The sequence below is a fragment of the Anser cygnoides genome, chromosome 7 (genome assembly GCF_040182565.1).
Source record: "Anser cygnoides isolate HZ-2024a breed goose chromosome 7, Taihu_goose_T2T_genome, whole genome shotgun sequence".
Classification (NCBI taxonomy): Eukaryota; Metazoa; Chordata; class Aves; order Anseriformes; family Anatidae; genus Anser; species Anser cygnoides.
Genome location: NC_089879.1, coordinates 29,727,135 through 29,747,722, shown reverse-complemented (window position 1 = coordinate 29,747,722; position 20,588 = coordinate 29,727,135). Strand labels below are relative to the sequence as shown.

Sequence of the window (20,588 nt, the reverse complement as noted above, 5' to 3'; positions counted from 1 at the left end):
AGCCTCAGGGCTGAGAAGTGACACAGTGAATAGCAGTGTGTCTGTCCCCAGATGTCTGACGATGGGAACAGGGGGATATTGAGCCTCAACCAGGAAAAGGACATTTCAAGACCGCTTTAACAGCAGCACCTCAGACTACCTGGTCCTGTGGGGACTTGATAAACCTTTCACTGAGCCTGGTCCCCTCTATGCAGCACCCCAAGGAACCTTGCCCACTCTACCACTTCTGAGGTACTTTTGTGAAACTGCAATTTGCATGGCTTAGCCTGACCCTTGGGCTGGCATACTGCCTCTCACTTGTTCATTACTGACTTATTCATTGCCCAGAAGCAGAATTCAGGTGGTGAACCACACAAAATCAACCCTTACCTACCTCCAAAATACAAAGTTTACAGATGATTTACATATATATATATATGCCCATCTGTCCCCTTTCTCAAAAGGGCAGCAAGTAAAAACACAACAGAGAATCCACGGAAATCAATCATCATCACCTTTTTTTGCAGGTTTAATGGGATCAGGGTGAGCAAGTGTTATGTGTTGGCCAATGGCAACTGGAAAAACCAAAGGCCTGAAGTGCAATCACACACTAATTCCCAGCCAAGGCAAACGATTCATTTGTAACTAGTTTTTCTTTTCAATTACAGGGTACTTTTCCCAGAAAGCTGTTTTCTCACTGATCTGTCAGCTGCAACGTGCCCTCCAGTGCCCTGAGATATTTGAATATTTTAAAAGCTGAACTCCTGTGAAAATAGCAATTACTGCATGTTGGGGCTGAAGAAAACCTTGGAAATGAGAAGAGATGTGGGCCCCCAGATCGGTAGACATTTCCTTAATATACTGTGTGTCATCTCTCATCAGCCTTTGTCATGTGCCCTTTAAAGTTCATAATTGATTTATAGTAATGTACCATAGAAAATAACTTCTACCTGTATATCATTATACTGTTGCTGAGTTACTGCTTTCTATTGCATGTTGTTGCCTGTTCCAACTTGTTAGATAATATCATCTTTAAAGTTTGCTGAAACTCAAAAAAAAAAAGTTTTACTTCTGAAAAGTCTTCTGATTACTGCAACTGCATACATACACCTGTGCCTTGAATAATTCATGTCTCTTTCCAGTACTAAGATCTGGAGGAGAAATACTAGGATAAAGAGGAAAATATATGGGCAAAGTCTAAGGCAAATGAGCAACAATGGGAAAGTAATCCTGGGGTAAACATACTGTCATTTTGTGGCATTTCCATACAACTCCACTCTTGGCAGCTTCTACAACCCCTGCTGATGCTCACCAACTTTCTCTGAAGCTTGGTTTCTGAATTTATGCACGGAAACCAAGATTTTCTCCCATGCAGGTTAGCTTCCATTAGACCTCTCTTCCAGTCTATCATTTTTCTCTCATTTGTTATCTATGTGATTATACATTCCTTACAGCCCATACAACTGCCCTGCAGGCACTGCCATGTAACCTCAGCAGTGCAGGGCTCTGCACGGTTGCCTCACATTGCATTTACCAGTGCCCCAGCCCAAACGGCTGCAGGTAACACCTCCAGGCACACCTGCACACAGTGGTGACATGGTACCAAAATTCAGTGAACCACCCATTCACTGGCCTAGCATAAATCTTATTATTGCTTTAAATTAATCAAACATGTAAAGCTGTTCCTCTTCAGAGGTGGATTCATTTCTGCCTTTGTCTTTTTGGATTTATAACCACAGCCACAGAAACAGCTATTTAGCATCCTTCATCCTGCACAACTAAAATCCAAAAGGATCAACGGTATAGCAAGATTTATGAAAGGAGCATTTACAACTTCGTACATTGTTCTTTACAAAATAGTAATGCTTGCAATGTGGGTGCCTTCTCAACTCCAAAACTCATTTTCTCTCAGGAGATCAATTGTTTTTTTTGGGACACAGAGTTTTGTTCTGGTTTGGCTGCTTCTTTGCATATGGCTGTGCTATATACAGATAAGCAATTTGGATTAAACAATGATATACTTAGTAGATCAAAGGCAGCGTTGTTCATTTATTTTTTAAATAGAAGAATGTTATTTATAGGCTCCACCAAATGGTGGGTGAAAGATGACTACAATTTTAATGGATTTTTTTCACAAATAAATTAAAGACACATGCATCTTTCCCTACCACCTGAGGCATACTGTGTCAGCACAGTTCCCTCCCATAGGAGCTTTAAAACACATGGGCATTGAGGCTTTTGGGAGCAGAACATGGGCTGCAGCACACAGCACGCACGGAGGTGGCATCTTTCAGTGTCCCCTTGTTTAGGTGCAGAGCTGCCGTGTGTTGGTCACATCCTGACCATAATGGCCAGGTGAACAGCAGAAGCTACCCACCAGTTACACCGTCCAACTACCAGTTGGGTTTCTCTGCAACTGCCAGCCACCCACCCACCAGAGAACAGCTAAATCAGATCCTCGGAGCTGGGGTTCATTCCTCCCATATTAGCTACTTAGTGGTTTAAAAACATTTCTATCTGACACAGACATATTCTTCCTTCCACATGTACATCTCTGGTACTTTCTACATGTCCAAGTCAGGCAGTCACCCTGATGTCAACTAGTAAAGATCTCAGCCACCTCTGTTCCCAGACTTACAGACATCTTGTCCCCTATGCCAAAGGAGAAGCCAAATCCCCAGTCAAGACCTCCTGACAGACTCTTCTCCGGCCATCCACCCCAGAAGCCCTCCCTGCCCTGCTTACAAAATGTTAAATTTCAGTCAAGCCCAGATGGATGCTACCTCCTCCCAGTCAGCTGGGACCAAGGCTCCTGAACCAAGAAAAAGGATTAGAAATGGGCAAAAAGAGTGCCAATGCCCCCTTTCCTGTCCTCCTGTGATCATCCTCACCTAGAGGTCAACGGACAGCGTGAATTGAAGTAGAGAGAACAGTTTTCTGACGTGAGTAATTTAGATACAATTAAATAGGTGTTAGGATATTTTAACTGGCAACAGCACGAGAAATAGCTGGGTTTAATGTCACTACACAGGGCAAAATCTTTGAGGTACACAGAGGCAGGTCAGGGGCCTGCGTACTAGTAGGCCTCAAATGAAGCTGCACAGCAAGCCAGGCCAGTCAAGGATTTCTAATGGATATGTTTTAGCCCAAGGCATTAATCATGATATTACCTGGAAAATCATGTCACAGCTGCATGCTGAAGGGGATCAGGTACTCTCCTCTGAGCAGTGTACTTCTTTAAAAGGAGTACCATCGGGCCCTGTGCCCTGCAGGGCCAGTTGGAGGAAACACTGATTTCCGCCCCAGTGAATTCTGAAGTCCTACCTGTGTTCCTGAGCCCTGAAACGTAACTGCAGGATAGGGGACAGGGAGCAGAGTGGGGAGCTGTAAGTAACCATGATGTGAGCCTGGTGACAGCCCACTTGAAATTAGTGAAAATTAGAGAGAAATGATCCTGGATGTCGAGACGGACACTATAACCCTGTCAGAAAGTGCGATAGTGCTGGCATAAAGGGAAAAATGCAAAACAGCTTCGAGGAAGAACTATCTAAGGGGAAGGGAGGCCTATGAAACACCCTAAAATACCTCTCCAATGCCACTAGACAGCACATTGAATTGGATGTTAAAACTGTCACTTAACTCCCAGAGATCTCACAAACCTAACACTATCACTCTACACTGACTGATGAGCAGCTCACTTAATTTGCTGAACTTGGACTGTGTTCACAAGTCTTAGAGGCAAAAAGTTTCCACAGCACTTGCATAAACGATGGCCGACTCACCACAGGATTATTAATCACTCCACCGTGTGGTAAACTCCTCCTTTTTCTCTGCTCTCCCACAAAGGGGCACACGGATAGCAACATCTTCCACAGCAGCTTTACAGAAAACTCAAAACTTGTCCTAACAATTATATTGTTGTTATTAATTTTTTCCAAGTACCTAATGGTATAAACTATACAAAACAAAAACCCCATAGTATTTGTTACAGCTATGAGCTTGATATCAGGGTCCTAGGATACTTTAGGCTGTAAGAAGTGCCCAAGACAATATTTATCATATCATCAGGAAATGAACACTAAATCCTCCTAAGCTTTTGAGAAAATAGACACTTCTTTTGGAGTGTACTCTCTCCATCCTCTTACTCTTATCTTACTGAAGTACCACAAACTGACTCTCAGCAGGGCTGAAGAGAAGGGTGTTATATTGATGTACAGAAATTATGTTTCTGCATTTCTCCTGTGCAGACAAAGATGATGTCTCTTCAGCATGGTGATCCTTTTCATATCTTTCATAAGGGGTAGAAAAGTTTTCATTACATTTTTCTTCTTTATATGAAAGCATCTTTAGTACTAATACATACAGAACTCAGGGTTATACATCTAGAAAAGTCAGATTTAACCACCCCTCCAGATCCGGTCATTTTTTGGATTGAGAACAGTTTTTTTCCCCCCTCGTGTTATTTAAATCCTCAGAAGTGTACATCATTTTTATGAGGGTCAGTTAGAAACCCCATAGTTTTTGAAACCTGGTAGAGATTATAGAGCCATAGAAGACTAGGTTGGATTCTGATCTTCAAGAACTTATCTATTTTATTGTTTCCAAGGGGCTTGTCAGCTTCCTACTGAAACACAGTTCAGTAACTGTGCAGTGAATATAAATGAGAAGGCAGCTTTTTATTAGCAGTAAATGAGCAGGTTGATTGACATTAGGGATCCTCTTTATATAATTTCATTGACAAAAGCATATGCTGGTAGGCATCTCTGTTTTCCAATAACACATTCCTATATGTAATAAAATAACTCACTACACAGTATTAAGCTATTATGTTACTGATCACTTGGAATATGCCTCTGCTCTGTTCTGATTCCTCCTACAAGCAACGTCAAAAATGTATTAACACTTTATTTTTTTTTTACTTAAAGATTGTTTAAACTTATTAATACCAAATTTACTTACAACAACTATTTTGTCTACAGTTCTAAGGTGATCTGAATTAAACATTCCACTGTAGGGCAATCCTGAGTGGGCTCTTCATCGTCTTTTAGAAGAATGCATTTCATTAGACCTCATTACATCCTTTCTCATTGCTTATAGAAGACCACAGTCTATTCCCAATCCTCTTCACAGGGAGCTTTCATATTTACACCAGCTTTCTGAGAACCAAGCACAGCTCAGCCTGAGGCATGCAGCACCTCATGCACTCAAGAAAACAAATTGCTGTCATGAGATAAAGAAGTCCATAACAGACTGCAGTGAATGCAGGTAATTTCAAGTCTGTTAGGTATTGAACTAACCCTTCCGAAGAGAGCTCTCAGTAATGTTTCCACCATTTCCTCCAGACAATCATTTCCAAAATATAACTGTTCTCTCCATATTTTTCTATTTACATTGGCCTTTTACATGTTTGTAATGTTACGCACCCCCTCCTCCATCCCAGTCTTTTTTTTTATTTTTACACATTTTCTTACCCTACTCTATATTCAATCTGAGTTTCTAATTTTTTTCTACACCTCTCTCATTGTTTATAAGCGTTCCTGAATTCTCTGTGTTATATTCTGTACAACAAACATCATACCAGTCACATATGGCTGAAAGGACTGGTTGAGTCCAGAGAGACTAGATGCTTTGCAAACTTTTTTTTTATTTATTATATTTTGCAAATGTTACCAAAGACTGGTCCATTAGAAATATTGACCTTAGTCTATTTGGGACAGCATTGAAAAATGAAAGCTAGAAGCCCTCTGAGGTTTGATATTATTTTATCAAGAACTAAATCAAGGAAAACACACCTCCAAAGCTTGACCTCAGGTTTCACAATTTTAATTATTCTTTGATGCTTCTAATTTCAGATGCCCGTGTCAGTCATACAGCCAGGTGTCCAGCAGAACTGAATGCCCGCAGTTCCCAAGCTCAAAATGAAACCAGAGGCTAAGGCATGAGCCATCCACAGAAGCCCTGTGGGAGGGTATTGAACACTTCAGTAGAAATGGACAAGACCTCACATAAAGAAGTTAACTTCCAGAAGACTATAGCAATTCAGCGTGTAACTACTTGCTTCATTTATTGCCTATGGCCAGAGATTAACCGCAAAATAAGCTAATATGACACGATCCATGCCAAAGGAAAAACAATGGGATGTTTTGCGTAAAACTGTTTTGTGTCATGGAAACTACCAGAGAGGTAATTAGCATCATGGCAAAGGCAAAACATTTATTTAAGCAAAAAAGGCTGAAGCCTGAAATAGTCCAGTGGTTGTAGAATTCTTCATCAACCCCTACATTCACTAACAGAATGTTTATGTAAAAAAAGAAAAAAGTGTCCTGATGGCCTGAAAAGTACACTGTTTACAAATTTCCAGTGCCTCTTTTTAATTTAGTGTTTGTAAACTTTTGCATTGGTATTCACAGAGAAAGAAGCAAATTCAGTTTCCAATATCAATCACATTTTCATTTTTATAATAGTTTTTCTTCCCATAACATTTTTAAGTGGTGCTTAATAACGCATAAAAAAAGAGTTCTGGGATTTTTAAATCTCTGAAAATAGAGAAGTCACATGAAGTACAATTGTGATGCATCAAATTTGATTTTGTGAAGAATGCAAAAGAGTTTCATGAAAATTACTCTAAAAATTATCACATTTAAATTTTTATAAAATAGGTGGGAGTTGAATATGAACATTGATACTGCGTTAAAGGTCCTCTTTGGGATTTCTTAGATTGCATTACATTTGAATGCAATACAGCCACATGGCTCAGTCCGTTAAAGGCTACAAGCAACTAACTAGTGGTAGGAATACCAGTACACATGACAGGCAACCTTCCCAAAACTGTATTCGGATTGAGGTTTTGATTTAGAGGATAAAGTGTCACGTCCCTTGCTCACCTCTTGTTTAAATGCATCACAAGCCAGGGGAATACATTTACATCTAGGGCTCTTTACTGATTTGTAAAGCAGATATGTGAAGTCACGCACAGCCTAAACCAAGACGATGTAATACAGAGCCTTTTAAGTAGCTCTTATTCCCTGCAGGGTTACTTATTCACCATCCTGCGCTGCCACTGAGCCGCCAGACATCCCGGCCTACCCTCGCTGCCTCCAAGCAGGCTGTTGACCCAGCTTCATGGCAGAGATGTGAACCAGGGGCAGAATCCCACTGCTCCGAGCTGCGCTATTGATCTGCTGTTTTAAAAACACACACAAAAAAATCACAGCCAAAAAACACTACACAGGAGACTGAGTCCTCTCTGTACAGAGTTACCTGACAGACTTGTTACTTCCAGGGGAAAAAAAGAGACTGTTTTCAGCTGAATCATGTAGTTTTGGTTTAAAGTTAATTGATAAACCAGTCAGGTCCTTTTTATATCATGGCTTCATTCTCTCTTTTCCCCAAAACCTGAGTTGTGCATTCTTCAGAACGATGGAGCTGATGCTGTAACATGTTTATGTGAGAAGTCTAAACCCCTGAGAGAAACAGTTGAGATTAATTATAGAATGTCTCAAAACTGGATGTCCAGCAGCTCAAAAGATGTCAAAATTAAAGGAACTGATGTGAAATAGGGAATGTAAGTTGGAATTGATAGAAGAGTCACTGCTTATAACAGTTGGTGGGATGACTGCTTTCCAGTTTGACTTGATTTTACAAGAGAAAAATGGAGAGTGAAAGAGAAAGAAAAGGAGAGAAGACCAACAAAAGAAAAAAGGTAAGAAAGAAAAGACAATCAAGGAGGGATATGTTTAAAATTATTAGTTGATACTCTTCAGGGGAAGGAAACAGGCATGGACTTAAACATTTTATGGAAGTTTTACTCCTTCCTATTTAAGCACTGGGGCAGTAGAACAATGGAATTCATTAGAGCAATAGCTAGAGAATAAGAGATTTTCTGGAAGTCTCTCTGATTTCTGTTCACTTTATTTTCAAGTAAATCATGAGTTAAGGAAAGCACTTCTGGAGTGAACAGAGAAATTTCTCCCTTTTTTGCCAAAGGGTCACCTTAGGAATCGCCATATGCTTACACAAATGAAGCCTCAATCCACAACCACTCTCAGAAATAAAACCTATGCGTATAAAAAGATGAAGAGGAACAATTAACTGATGGCTGGACTCTGATCACAAATCTGAGTTTTCTGATGTGTAGGCAAATTACTTCTGTTACTCCTCCTGTCCTAGCCAGGCCCAATACAATCCACTACCTCTACCCCTCATGTAGCAAGTGCATCATTCTCACCCCTGTGCTTATGAATATAAGTTGTGACTAAATGTAATTATGTAAATGATAGTCATTTGTTTGCTATACAAATTAATGTTCTGCTTCATTTGGGGTCCCAATATGGAGCAGCAGAAGTTTGAGATTTGCAGCTGTGCCTCTGTGTGGTGCTGCCTCTCATCTAAAAATTAAAATGAAGATGAAATTTGTCTTTTACTTAGTGTGAACAAAACAAACCATCCCCCTGTTACTTAGTACATTATCTATTACCTTCTACCAGGAGCAGAATCCATCACCCTTCCCAGTGGTGGTAAACTCCTGGGGCATAATTTCATACACCTCCAGCTCCATAATACAACGCTAAATTGTTAATTAGAATCCCAATAATGGTTTTGCTTTTTCTATTGATGCTTCTTAGAGCTAAGCTTCCTTTGTCCAAATGGGACGTGTCAAGATGCATACAAAGTGAAGTTCTGCTACAATGAGAAGATTTGGCTAATAAAGATTTCTGGGAAACAGGTTTCCCCATTCTGTGAAGGTTTTTTTTTTTTGTTTTTTGTGTGTGTGTGTGTGTGTGTGTGTGTGTGTGTGTGTTTGTTTGGCAGTTAATGTGCTTTCCCATTTTGCCTCAGTATTAATCTGAGAATTTAGGTGGGAGGGCTGGGTGTCTAAAAAAGAAAATCTCTCAAAGTAAATGCCTGGGTGGTCCAGAAGCTTGCATGTACACATCTCCTGAAGACAAGTCACACAGGAAACTATCTGTGCATTGCTAGCAATTTCTCCTCCCTTGCTAGAAAGCCACCAGGCTACATTGCTGCTGCCAGGCAGACTGGTTCCACAGAAAGTCCCAGATCTAACAGGATCTCAAAGTTAGGTAGCCTGTTTCTCTCATTTAAAGCAGTAGCATTATACAGACTAAACACAGCTTCATGTTGTTACTATAGGAGTTCCAGTGCTCATAATAAAGCTATCCCAAAGTGTTTAGATTCTATTTTCTAACAAAGCCTTTTGAATTATGCATGTCCCTACCTAGCTTAGAAGCTGCAATGTAAGTAGCTTTAGGGAAGAAGGATAAAACAAAACCTGCCAGACAGAGAGACTTATAAAGATAGTGGCCAGTTTGTTAAAAGCAAGCCCAAAAGATACAATTCTCTTGCAAAAGTTCCTTTTACTGACATCAGTGCATAGACTTGCCATGTAAGCAGTGTGGGATGGCAATGGTGGCAGGAACAGACTGCCTACACATGCCAATACTTTATTACTAAAAGTCCAATATTCAGGTAAAATAATATCATCTCTTGGGGCTCTTGTACCTAATAATAACAATAAAAAAAAAAAAACCTCTGCAATCCTATACTTAAGGTTCACAGTCCCACCCAAACACCTTCCCACAGAATTGTAGCCCTTCATTAACTATTCAGCTTTCTATTAATTACACATAGAAGAAAGCTACTAAAGTTCCTACCCACCCCCCACCCATTATTCCTTAAACTATATACCACAGTTCTCCTAGCACAGTTACAGAAGGACTACTTAACGTATTTCAGGATCTCTGTGAATAACAAACAGGACTTCAGTGTGGCCCAGGGAGTGTTGGACAGCTGCATTAAAGGCTGTGCTTCATCACCAGCCTCCTGAGTGGCTGTGGTCAGGTTGCCTGGGACCATATTTACAAAGGAGCACTGCAGGGATGTTTCACAGCATGCCTTTGGGGCACTCATCTCTCCAACAGAGCCTGGGGGCACTTGGTGATACAGAGCTGAGCATGAGATGGAGTTTGAATCCTCCTGGGACATGAACGTGGGTTTCCAGCTACTCAAGAGTAGCTTTGGAGCAACCCTCATTGTTTTGGTAGTGTTACAGAGTTGCGTAGGATCTCCAAGCCCATGCGTATCCCTGAGAGATGGACACTGATTTCTTATACTGACTTTCTCAGGTGGTCTACCTTGCATTCTGAGAGCAGTCTTTCTGCACTGTAGAAAAAAAAAGTGGTTTTGTAAACAGTGGCCAAGGCGCCCTGCTGTCTCTGTGTTGCTCTAGGTGACATGGTAATACTTTCACACCTTAGAAATAGTCCTGTTTGTAAATTGCTCAGAGCTTCTTAGGTGAAAGGAGGATCTTAGCCTAGAAAAGAGTATTTTTGACAGTGTAGTGTGTTGAGTTCACAGCTTTTATACTTTCAAGTCATATCCCTTTGGAAGAATACGTCCAGAGTATTTGGAACCTTAAAAAAGGCCACCCATGGCAGGAAGACAGCAATTAAACTTTTTTTTTTTTAAAAACATATTCCTGATTGATTCCTGGGGATTAACATGCATTATTTCATTATATACACAGTGAAAGTTACAGGAGAGCAGTTCATACGGCATGCTTCTCTTTTATAATTTAACAGAAAACATTCTTTATCCCTATTTTAATGTTCCCTTACTTCCATATGCAGAATGATAATCTGTGCATGGGAAGCCTGCCTCCAGCCAGCCTAAATCCATTTCTCACAGTACTCACGCATCACAGAGAAGCATAATTGTATAGCCTCAGTGACAGTAACAGCAGACCTGACCCACTAGGATGCTCCATGAGTGCAACCAACTCAAATATTCATAAAGCTACTAATTTATTGCAAGTACTTGGCTCCCATCAGGGTTTTCCCTTTGATTGCATGCAGATTGCAAGCTTAAAATGTCTTCTTGCAATGTGGAACTGTAGGAAACTAATATTTCAGGCAGCAAAGTATATGCAGAGCAGAACAATGCCACCGCTTTCCATACTTGCACTAAAGGAAATGTTTTTCTCGCTAAGTAATTACAAATTGCATGTGCAAATAACTATGGTTGAATAGTTATTTTGTTAAACAGCAACACAGAAATTGATTTTTCATAAAATTTCAGTTTTGTGGAATTATGCTTTTCAAACATATTTACCTGTTAATATTCTTTGTAAACACTGTGATATGCCAAAGGATTGTAGGCTGTTACACAACAATGTAATGGAATCATTTTTAATAAGTTTTTTACTTGTCATTTAATTACAAAAAATATATATTTTTCCTTTCTTCCAGAGTGAAACATAACAGTAGAAACTGACAGGATAAAACTTAGAGCACTTACTGAAGAGATATCATGGCAATAAAAGTTATGTTTTTTCCCCAGTGTATTCCAGTGAAAACACTATTTTAATAAGTTTGTTTTCTAAGGTTTGGCTTGAGGTCACTGTTTCCAATCCTTTCCAGGTTATGAATTCGGGAATAGGTATTGTATACAAGAGGTAGTCTGTGGTATGATGAACTAACATTCAGATTATAAATTCAAATATATAAATTGATGTCTTTTTAAATGAAAAGGAAGAACATTAACTAACAGCATTTGGCAGCACAAGAGAGTGCTAAGCATGAAGTGGTCATGCACTACAAGCACATTGCACAAGCCAACATATGAGATTGTGAGCCAGGCCTGCGCACATTGTCTTGCCAATGTCTCAGCCCTTCTTCAGAAGGTGTTTCCTATTGGTGTTAATTCAGTCCTTGGCAAAGACTGCTGGTTTGGGTTTTGTTGCTTTATTTTCAAACTCAGAAAGCAAATTCTTGTCAGTACTTCAGACCTACAAGGTCTGCAACCTATTCTCAAGAAGACCCAAAGTCAGTGGTGCATCTGCAGATGATAGCCTAAGTAGTTCCGGTGACCTGAAATAAAACTGACTGGTTGGACTTCATGTCAGACATGGGATCCTGGTTCTCAGAAGCTCATGAGTCAGTTTGGAGAATAAGGCCTTCCACACAGGGAAAGAAAAGCATCCCTTTAAAGCCTGCTAGAATGACTTGAAGCTGTAAATATGAAGATATTTGTGACAGGAACACCAGCTCCTTCTACCTGCTGAGCAAGTCAATACCAGTGTGAAGAGGCTGCAAAGAAATGCTAAGCTGATAAATGACTTCAGGTCACCAATAAAGCGACAAGTCTGAATGGTCACTCACTGCTGGAAGGCCCACGAGCTTCCCATGGAGGCTGTTAGCTCTTCAGCTGCCCAAACAGAACCTCTGCTTGCCTCTCTAACAGCTCCCCATCCCCACAATTCCCCAAAGGCCCAGCTTTACCTCGTTACCCAACTTCCTGTGCCAGCTATAGAGAAATGAGCTTTAAATGACTCTGGGAAGAGGCAGCTGGAAATGGTTACTTTGCTGTAGAGTTCTTGTTATGCATTGCTGATCAGGCACTGAATAAAGCAGACCTCTGCTAGGCATTCTGACTCTTATTGGGAGCACAACAGAGGAAAACACTCCAAATGGAAGCAAACAAAAGCTCAGAGCAGTTAAAAGCTCTGCCAAAGCTGTCCAAAAAAGAAAGAACTCTTCAACTAGGACGGTGTCTAGAGAAGGTTAAAGACCTTCTGCAGGGTCTGAAAAGCAGGCCTCATGTCAGTGAAAAGGAGCACACTCATTAAAGACTTGACATCCAGGTCATGGGCCCCCAGCACAAGAAGGATGTGGACCTGTTAGAGTGGGTCCAGAGGAGGGCCACAAAGATGTTCAGAGGGCTGAAGCGCCTCTCCTGGGAGGACAGGCAGTGCTGGGGCTGTTCAGCCTGGAGAAGAGAAGGCTCCAGGGAGACCTCACTGCAGCTTTTCAGTACTTACAGTGGGTTTATTAAAAAAAAAAAAAAAGTAATATTTTACTCAGGCAGATAATGATAAATTCTTCATGGATCCTTCGCTATCCATGAGGAAATGGTTGGCGACCTGCTACGGAGCTTGGATGTGCGCAAGTCGATGGGGCCGGATGGGATCCACCCGAGGGTACTGCGAGAACTGGCGGAGGAGCTGGCCGAGCCGCTTTCCATCATTTATCGGCAGTCCTGGCTATCGGGGGAGGTCCCGGTTGACTGGCGGCTAGCCAATGTGACGCCCATCTATAAGAAGGGCCGGAGGGCAGACCCGGGGAACTATAGGCCTGTCAGTTTGACCTCAGTGCCGGGGAAGCTCATGGAGCAGATTATCTTGAGGGTCATCACGCGGCACTTGCAGGGCAAGCAGGCGATCAGGCCCAGTCAGCATGGGTTTATGAAAGGCAGGTCCTGCTTGACGAACCTGATCTCCTTCTATGACCAAGTGACGCGCTTGGTGGATGAGGGAAAGGCTGTGGACGTGGTCTACCTTGACCTCAGTAAGGCTTTTGACACCGTTCCCCACAACATTCTCCTCAAGAAACTGGCTGCTCGGGGCTTGGACTGGCGTACGCTTCGCTGGGTTAGAAACTGGCTGGATGGCCGGGCCCAGAGAGTTGTGGTGAATGGAGTCAAATCTGGTTGGAGGCCGGTCACTAATGGAGTCCCCCAGGGCTCGGTACTGGGGCCGGTCCTCTTTAATATCTTTATCGATGATCTGGATGAGGGCGTCCAGTGCACCCTCAGTAAGTTTGCAGATGACACCAAGCTAAGTACGTGTGTCGATCTGCTCGAGGGCAGGAAGGCTCTGCAGGAGGATCTGGATAGGCTGGAGCGATGGGCTGAGGTCAACTGCATGAAGTTCAACAAGGCCAAGTGCCGGGTCCTGCACCTGGGCTGCAACAACCCCAAGCAGAGCTACAGGCTGGGAGATGAGTGGCTGGAAAGCTGCCTGGCCGAGAAGGACCTGGGAGTATTGGTGGATAGTCGGCTGAATATGAGCCAGCAGTGTGCTCAGGTGGCCAAGAAGGCCAACGGCATCCTGGCCTGTATAAGAAGCAGTGTGGCCAGCAGGTCGAGGGAAGTGATTGTGCCCCTGTACTCGGCTCTGGTGAGGCCGCACCTCGAGTACTGTGTTCAGTTTTGGGCCCCTCGCTACAGGAAGGACATGGACGTGCTCGAGCGAGTCCAGAGAAGGGCGACCAAGCTGGTGAGGGGTCTGGAGAACAAGTCTTACGAGGAGCGGCTGAGGGAGCTGGGCTTGTTCAGCCTGGAGAAGAGGAGGCTCAGGGGCGACCTCATCGCTCTCTACAGTTACCTGAAAGGAGGCTGTAGAGAGGTGGGGGTTGGTCTATTCTCCCACGTGCCTAGTGACAGGACGAGGGGGAATGGGCTAAAGTTGCGACAGGGGAGTTTTAGGTTGGATGTTAGGAAGTACTTCTTTACCGAAAGGGTTATTAAGCATTGGAACGGGCTGCCCAGGGAGGTGGTGGAGTCACCATCCCTGGAGGTCTTTAAAAGACGTTTAGATGTAGAGCTTAGGGATATGGTTTAGTGGAGTACTTAGTGTTAGGTCGGAGGTTGGACTCGATGATCTTGAGGTCTCTTCCAACCTAGAGAAATCTGTGAATAAATCTGTGAATAAAACAAGGGGGAATGGTTTTAAACTAAAAGAGGTAGATTTAGATTAGAAGTTAGGAAGAAATTCTTCACTCAGAGGACGGTGAGGCCCTGGCACAGGCTGCCCAGAAGAGCTGTGGGTGCCCCATCCCTGGAGGTGTTCAAGGCCAGGCTGGATGGGGCTTTGGGCAACCTGGTCTGGTGGGAGGTGTCCCTGCCTATGTCAGGGGGCTGGAACTGGATGGGTTTTAAAGGTCTCTTCCAACCCAAACCATTCTGTGATCCTATGACACCCTGACAGATTTGGGAGCCTAATATAACACTGTGCTATCACACCTTGAGGACTATTGACTCTGTGAAGATAAAGGAGACAAGTTTTACGTTTATCTGTTTTAAATCATATTAATTGTTTTAGTAAAAGTTTAAAAAATTGGAAGGATTTTTGAAGTTCAGAAACCCATATTATGAATTTAAGAACCTACACAGCTTTCTAACAAGAAACTTGTCTGTACTTTTGGACTGAGACAGGACATTCTCAGCTATGAGCACAGGACTCAGAACTAGGTCTTCACAGAAAGATTGGAGTTGGCCTAGAAATCATTCACCTGCGGAGCCTGAAGTCAGGATCTGCAGAAATGGGAAGAGCCTACATTGTGGATAACACCACTAGCCAAGAGATTTAACAAAAACAATGCCCTGGGGCATGCTAAGGGGAAACAATGGTTGAAAGTACTTGTGACATCTCAGAGAGAGCTCTGCCATGCTACCCTGCACAATACCTATAAAAGTCTCAAGGGGTAGGCGCATGCAGGAGATGATCTGATAGTCAGAGACTACTAGATATATCTTAAAAACAGGACACAAAATGAAGACAACTGAGCCCCCAAGAAAAGACAAATGAAACTAACAGAATCACCTTCTGACAAAACAGTTGCCCAGACTCCCCTGCCCTGCATCTCAGAATACTAAAATACTAAATATGGTGTTTATTGATATCTGAAACTATTCCTATTACCTTGAGGTTGGTTGCCAATAATATTAAGATGAGTTTGGATAGAAATTGCTAGAACTTGAAAGAAACGCTGGGAAGCAGTTAACTCTGTTGGTGTGTCATACAGTGATACACAACATGGAGTGGTTCAGAGCAGACACTGAACAAAGGAAACTTTTGCGGCGTTAGGTAATTGCAAAATCACAACTGAGAACACAGATGATTTTCCGATAGGAAAATGGAAATGTTGAAATAAATGTGAAATAAGTATATCAGGTACAGGGAAGAGATAAAACCAGACCATGACACCCTTCAGAGTCAGAAGCACTGTCTGCTCCTGTGCATGCGATGGGTTCCTTTGCTGCCATGCCCAAACCACCCAGCTGCAGAAACCTCAGCCTACAGAGCGCAGTCTGCAAAATTTTGTGAGCATTAACATAAAAATAGGGACTTCTCTATTCAGAGGTGTTTTAGTACGTAAGCATCTTTCTCTTCAAAGGCCAGGCAAGGAAAAAGACAGTAAGAGCCTGACATGTCACAGCAGGTTAGCTCGTTTTGAACAAAAACAGCAGCAACTGATGATAGGGTAGAGGGAGCCTAAGTCTCCAGGTTAAATATGCTTCAACCGCCGGGGTCTTCTCTCTTTCTTTTCACCAGGTCTAATTTCCACCTCTCCACTCCTCTCCTTGTTTGACTACAGCACTTGCAGAGCAGCCAGCTGCTGACACCATTAGCCACTTCCCCACTGCCTTCCCAACAGTCCCCTTCTCCTTTAAACCTTATTTCTGAACCTCTCAGTGTGAGTTGGCCAAGCAAAAGGGAAGGAGTGCTCAGAAGTGCTTCCTTCCCCACAGCCAGCCTCAGAGAAGAGGCCTCTCGTCTCCAAATGTTACCCCCATTCCAGTTACACACAGCTACTTCTGCCAACACCCTCACCAGTACTGGTGAAGTGGAAAGCCCTTTCATTTACTCATTTATTTATGGGATGGAGGGGGAGATGATTTTAGTACACACGAACAGAAAACTGCAAGGAGGAGATCCTTCAAATTGAATTTGTCCATGATGCAGCAAGTAAATTTTCATTTTATCTATCAGGCTATCAATAAATATTCATAAGCCTATTAACTGAAGCCCTAAGAGCTTAGAAATATCTGAATCTTGTAATTCAAGATTCTTATCTACACTTCAACCCCTACCTCTTAAAACTATCCCTAATAACAGTATTTGCTTTCCTAGACATCACTACTTTAAGATAGATTACTTGCATCCCCCCAAAAAAATCAGACATTGATGTATGCAACCATCTTTTGAACAGAATTTCTTCTCCTTTTTAAATTTTTTTTTTTTTTTTTTGACAGTTAAGGACTCCCAATGCACAAAGCCTACTAACAGTTAAATGCAGACGCTTTAGTTAGTGAGCTCCTGGGCCCCAAATTCTCCCCATCCCATGAGAGCCTCCATTGCTGTCTGTAGCTTCTGGAAGTATAGCTGGGTGAGAACTGGAAATATAGCTGGGTGGGAACTCGCAGGATGCTTGAGCGCAGTTATGAGCTGATGCCAGACTATCGAACGTAATAGGGCTGATCTAAAGCTGAGACAGAAAAACAAGGGCCTGATTGCATTAATTTCAAGTTATCACAGTGGGCATAAGTATAGTACATCCACTCCTGGCACAGAGGCAAGTAGGAGATGCCATTACTAATGAAGCTGTGCATTAATCTGACACAGAAGTACCACAAGGCTTCCACTCTTTGGCTGAGCCTCTGCACAGGGAGCACTGCTGCTCGTGCTGGGCACGTGGCCATTAGTAGCATCTGGGGATCATGCAGTGGGAGTAGTAATTGCAGCGTCTTCTCTCCGCACAGGGGTCATTAATGGTTTCTTGGGATCACAGCAAGTGCTCTCTTCACCACAGCTTCAGCACCTCAGGCCACTGTTTCCATCCTCAGGTGTCTGAAGTGTCACTTAAATGTGCACTCCCCATCTACCTTCACATGTCCTCCACTGCTCGGTTACTGAACCCCAACTAGGTGAGCTTCTCAGACCCATTACAAGTTTTCTTTTAAAATATTTGAGCATTATGGCATTCTCTTATGGCAGGACCTTTGCTGTCTTTCTCTATCCAACCACCTTTTATTCTTCAGTGATTTGTAACTTTGGGAATCAGGAGATGCTTACAGATGTTATTGATTTCAGCATTATGCTCAAGCTCTGTGGGTGTAACTGACTGCACAGGTGAGGTTTAAATGCTCTGTAAAACCAAGGGAAGGTTTTGAACATCTCCTGTAGCCTTGTTCAGAATCTGCCTTGCTGTGCCAAGGGATTACTTCTCTGCTAGCCCATGGGAGAATGAACTACAAGCTACTGACATTTTTCAAGGGCATATTCAGACCCAGTAGCCATAATGAAAACAGCACTGCATTTGATGAATATTACCCTTGTCTGAGCTCAATACAGAAAGTGTCAACTGCATTGCTGCTTTCAGGGTAATTATACAAATAATTACCCATGACTTTCCCCACTTTCAATAACATCTTTGTACAGAACAGTTATTGCTGCATCTCATTCACTTGCTTCTTTGAGTTTTCCATGTTTTCTCTTTTGATCTTGTTTAATTCCCATCTCTGAAACTGTGGGAGCTGATCTGCTACCAGAAAGCCTCTTCAGAACATCATTGCACCTTAAGCTTCACTTTTGTAGCATCAAGACCAAACAATAATCCCAGCAACATAAAAGCCAAGGGTACACAATATCTTTGTGAGTTTTGAGATATATTTTAACTGTGCAGCTGCAAAATACACACTGCCCCCCAACAGACATTTCTCACAACCAGTGACAAGAGCTAAGGACAGCAGAGCTGACATCAGCTTTCTTGAGCCACATGTCAGAGTCTTCTTGCAAGAACGCTTCTCCAGCTGCTGCTTTTGAAACACTGATTTGTAGCATTTTGCTTTCTAACCTTGTTTTAACATCTTAGTTTTCTTCAGAAGGCCTTGTCTTCGCTGTCCCAGTTACTCCTTATTAATACTTCCACATCCTTCTCATCAACTTTTTATATATATGGCCTTTACTTATCTAGAATATCAAAGTTATCACATCTACCTTTCTTAAAATAGCCACTCATTACCTTAAAATACATCCTTCATTTCATTATCCTCCTTCACTTTGGACCTTATTCTTAAGAGCAGTCAGTTTTTTGCTTGGTGCTTTTGCAGGGATCAGGTAGGCTACTTTAGATGTCTACCGTAGATGTATACATCCAGAAGAATCACGTCTCTCCTGACACCCTGACAATTTTGTGAAGCGTGTGCCACAGCATTAGGATGGTAGCATCCTCCTGTACTCATCAATGTAGTTCCCTGCTATGCTAAGCAAACAGCTCCTCTACCACCCCTCTGAAATGTCTGTGCTACAAGCTGAACTCTTCCTATCTTTCATCTCCGGGATGCTCTTTATTTTTTGCCTTCACATCAGTTGAGAGCTTTATATATTGGTTAGAAAGATTTAATTCCCTCTCCCATGCCCTTGCTTCACTCTGTAGCCAAAAACATTTCTTCCTCCATATCTGCTGAGTTTGTCTGAACCACATGCTCTGCTTTTCCTGCTTCCCTAGCAGGGGCAATTTACACTGAAGGTTGAGTTTTTCCACTTGCAGGTCACTCCTGCCTGTGACACAGGCCATGCCTGCTGGGAAAGGGTGATGGCCAGGTCCTTCCTGGGAACTCTGTCCAGATCTTGGTCAGTTGTCACATGCAATTCTTGGTAGTACTTCAGGTTTGTCAGATATAGGTCGGAACTGATGGTAATGTTAGCTACACCTGTTCTTCCCCCTCCTCTGCCCTCCTCACATTCTTATTATTCTAATAACTCTTCCCTAATCCAAATTGCCCATTCAGATCCTGCCTTCCAGCACACTAATCCAAAAGCAAGAGCTGTTTCTCATCCTTAGGCAATTACTGGTTGTCTCAGATATTCCCCATTTTCTTTCTCAGAAAAGTTTAGTTTCTACAAAACAAAGATAAGCTCAAGTATTCAATGACCTGTCTGGATCTCTCCTGCCTGTTTATATAAGAAAGCCACAAAGCACCCATGTTCTATATATATCCTTTTCTTCCCTTTCAGTCAGTTTTAGAAACTAGGTGGACTTCTTTGAAAGCCTACCCACCTGCCTCAGGACAGGATCAGTTAGTGACCATCTGCACAGCTTTCCTCTGCAGTGCTTTCAGATAAAAATCCAGAGACTGCATTTTTTCTCCTATTTAAATGAATGCCAGAGTTTCTTTTTCAAGCCACACTATTTTAATATAGACACCTGACAGAAATAGACATTAACAGAAGATAGGATGAGCTAAGCAGGCTACAACCTTCCAGAACTTCCATCTCAACTGTGCTGCTAACCACATATTTAGGGAGTGACCAAGCCATTCAACCTTTACCTCTTAGAGACACAATATACCTGTACAGGGACTGGAACACAATGAGCGGTGCGCTGTTGACTTTATGTCATTGCAATGGTTTATAAGGTTGTCTGCAGTCACTAGCTTTGGGCATCTTCTAATGTGAGCTTCTGGAGAGAAACTAACTTGGAGATGCAGAAATCATGTGTTTCACAGATGGGTTTTGGTAAATTACAAGCGTAGCACTTTTGCTGTATTAAAAAAAAATAAAGTGTGCTTACACATGCAAATGAAATGGAGACATGAACAAGAATTCTGTTGGTACAGAACTGCTTTACGCTTCTGCAGAGATCACAGTAGGTGAACATTCCCCATATATACTGATCACACCTAATGCTTAATGGATGCACAAGGTCAAAGAACATAATGTCTTAAAATATGAAAGGATTAAAAATGGTTGGGACATGCTACTTGGAACGAATTTCAATTTATGAGGAACAACCGTGCAAGATATTAATAAAGTGAGCAGTATCTGAAAATTGATGAGCACCTGTTGGGATGTTGCTATGACATAATAAATCAATTCATATCTAAAAACACTGCACAAAGTCATCCATTCAAATATTTTGTCACTGCAAATACCAGGGAGCACTTGCTGGGCTGTTGTTGTTTAACTTCAGTACCTAAACTACCAGTCTGGACTCCCAGTATTACCAGGGATATTTGCCAAGTGGTGACGG

The 20,588-nt window shown here is 42.2% G+C and overlaps 1 long non-coding RNA gene across 7 annotated transcripts in view; it reads right to left on the bottom strand.

Moving 5' to 3' along the window:
- Positions 1 to 20,588, bottom strand: part of LOC106031698 (uncharacterized) — a 524,145-nt gene that overhangs the window by 84,611 nt on the left and 418,946 nt on the right. The window lies entirely within an intron of this gene.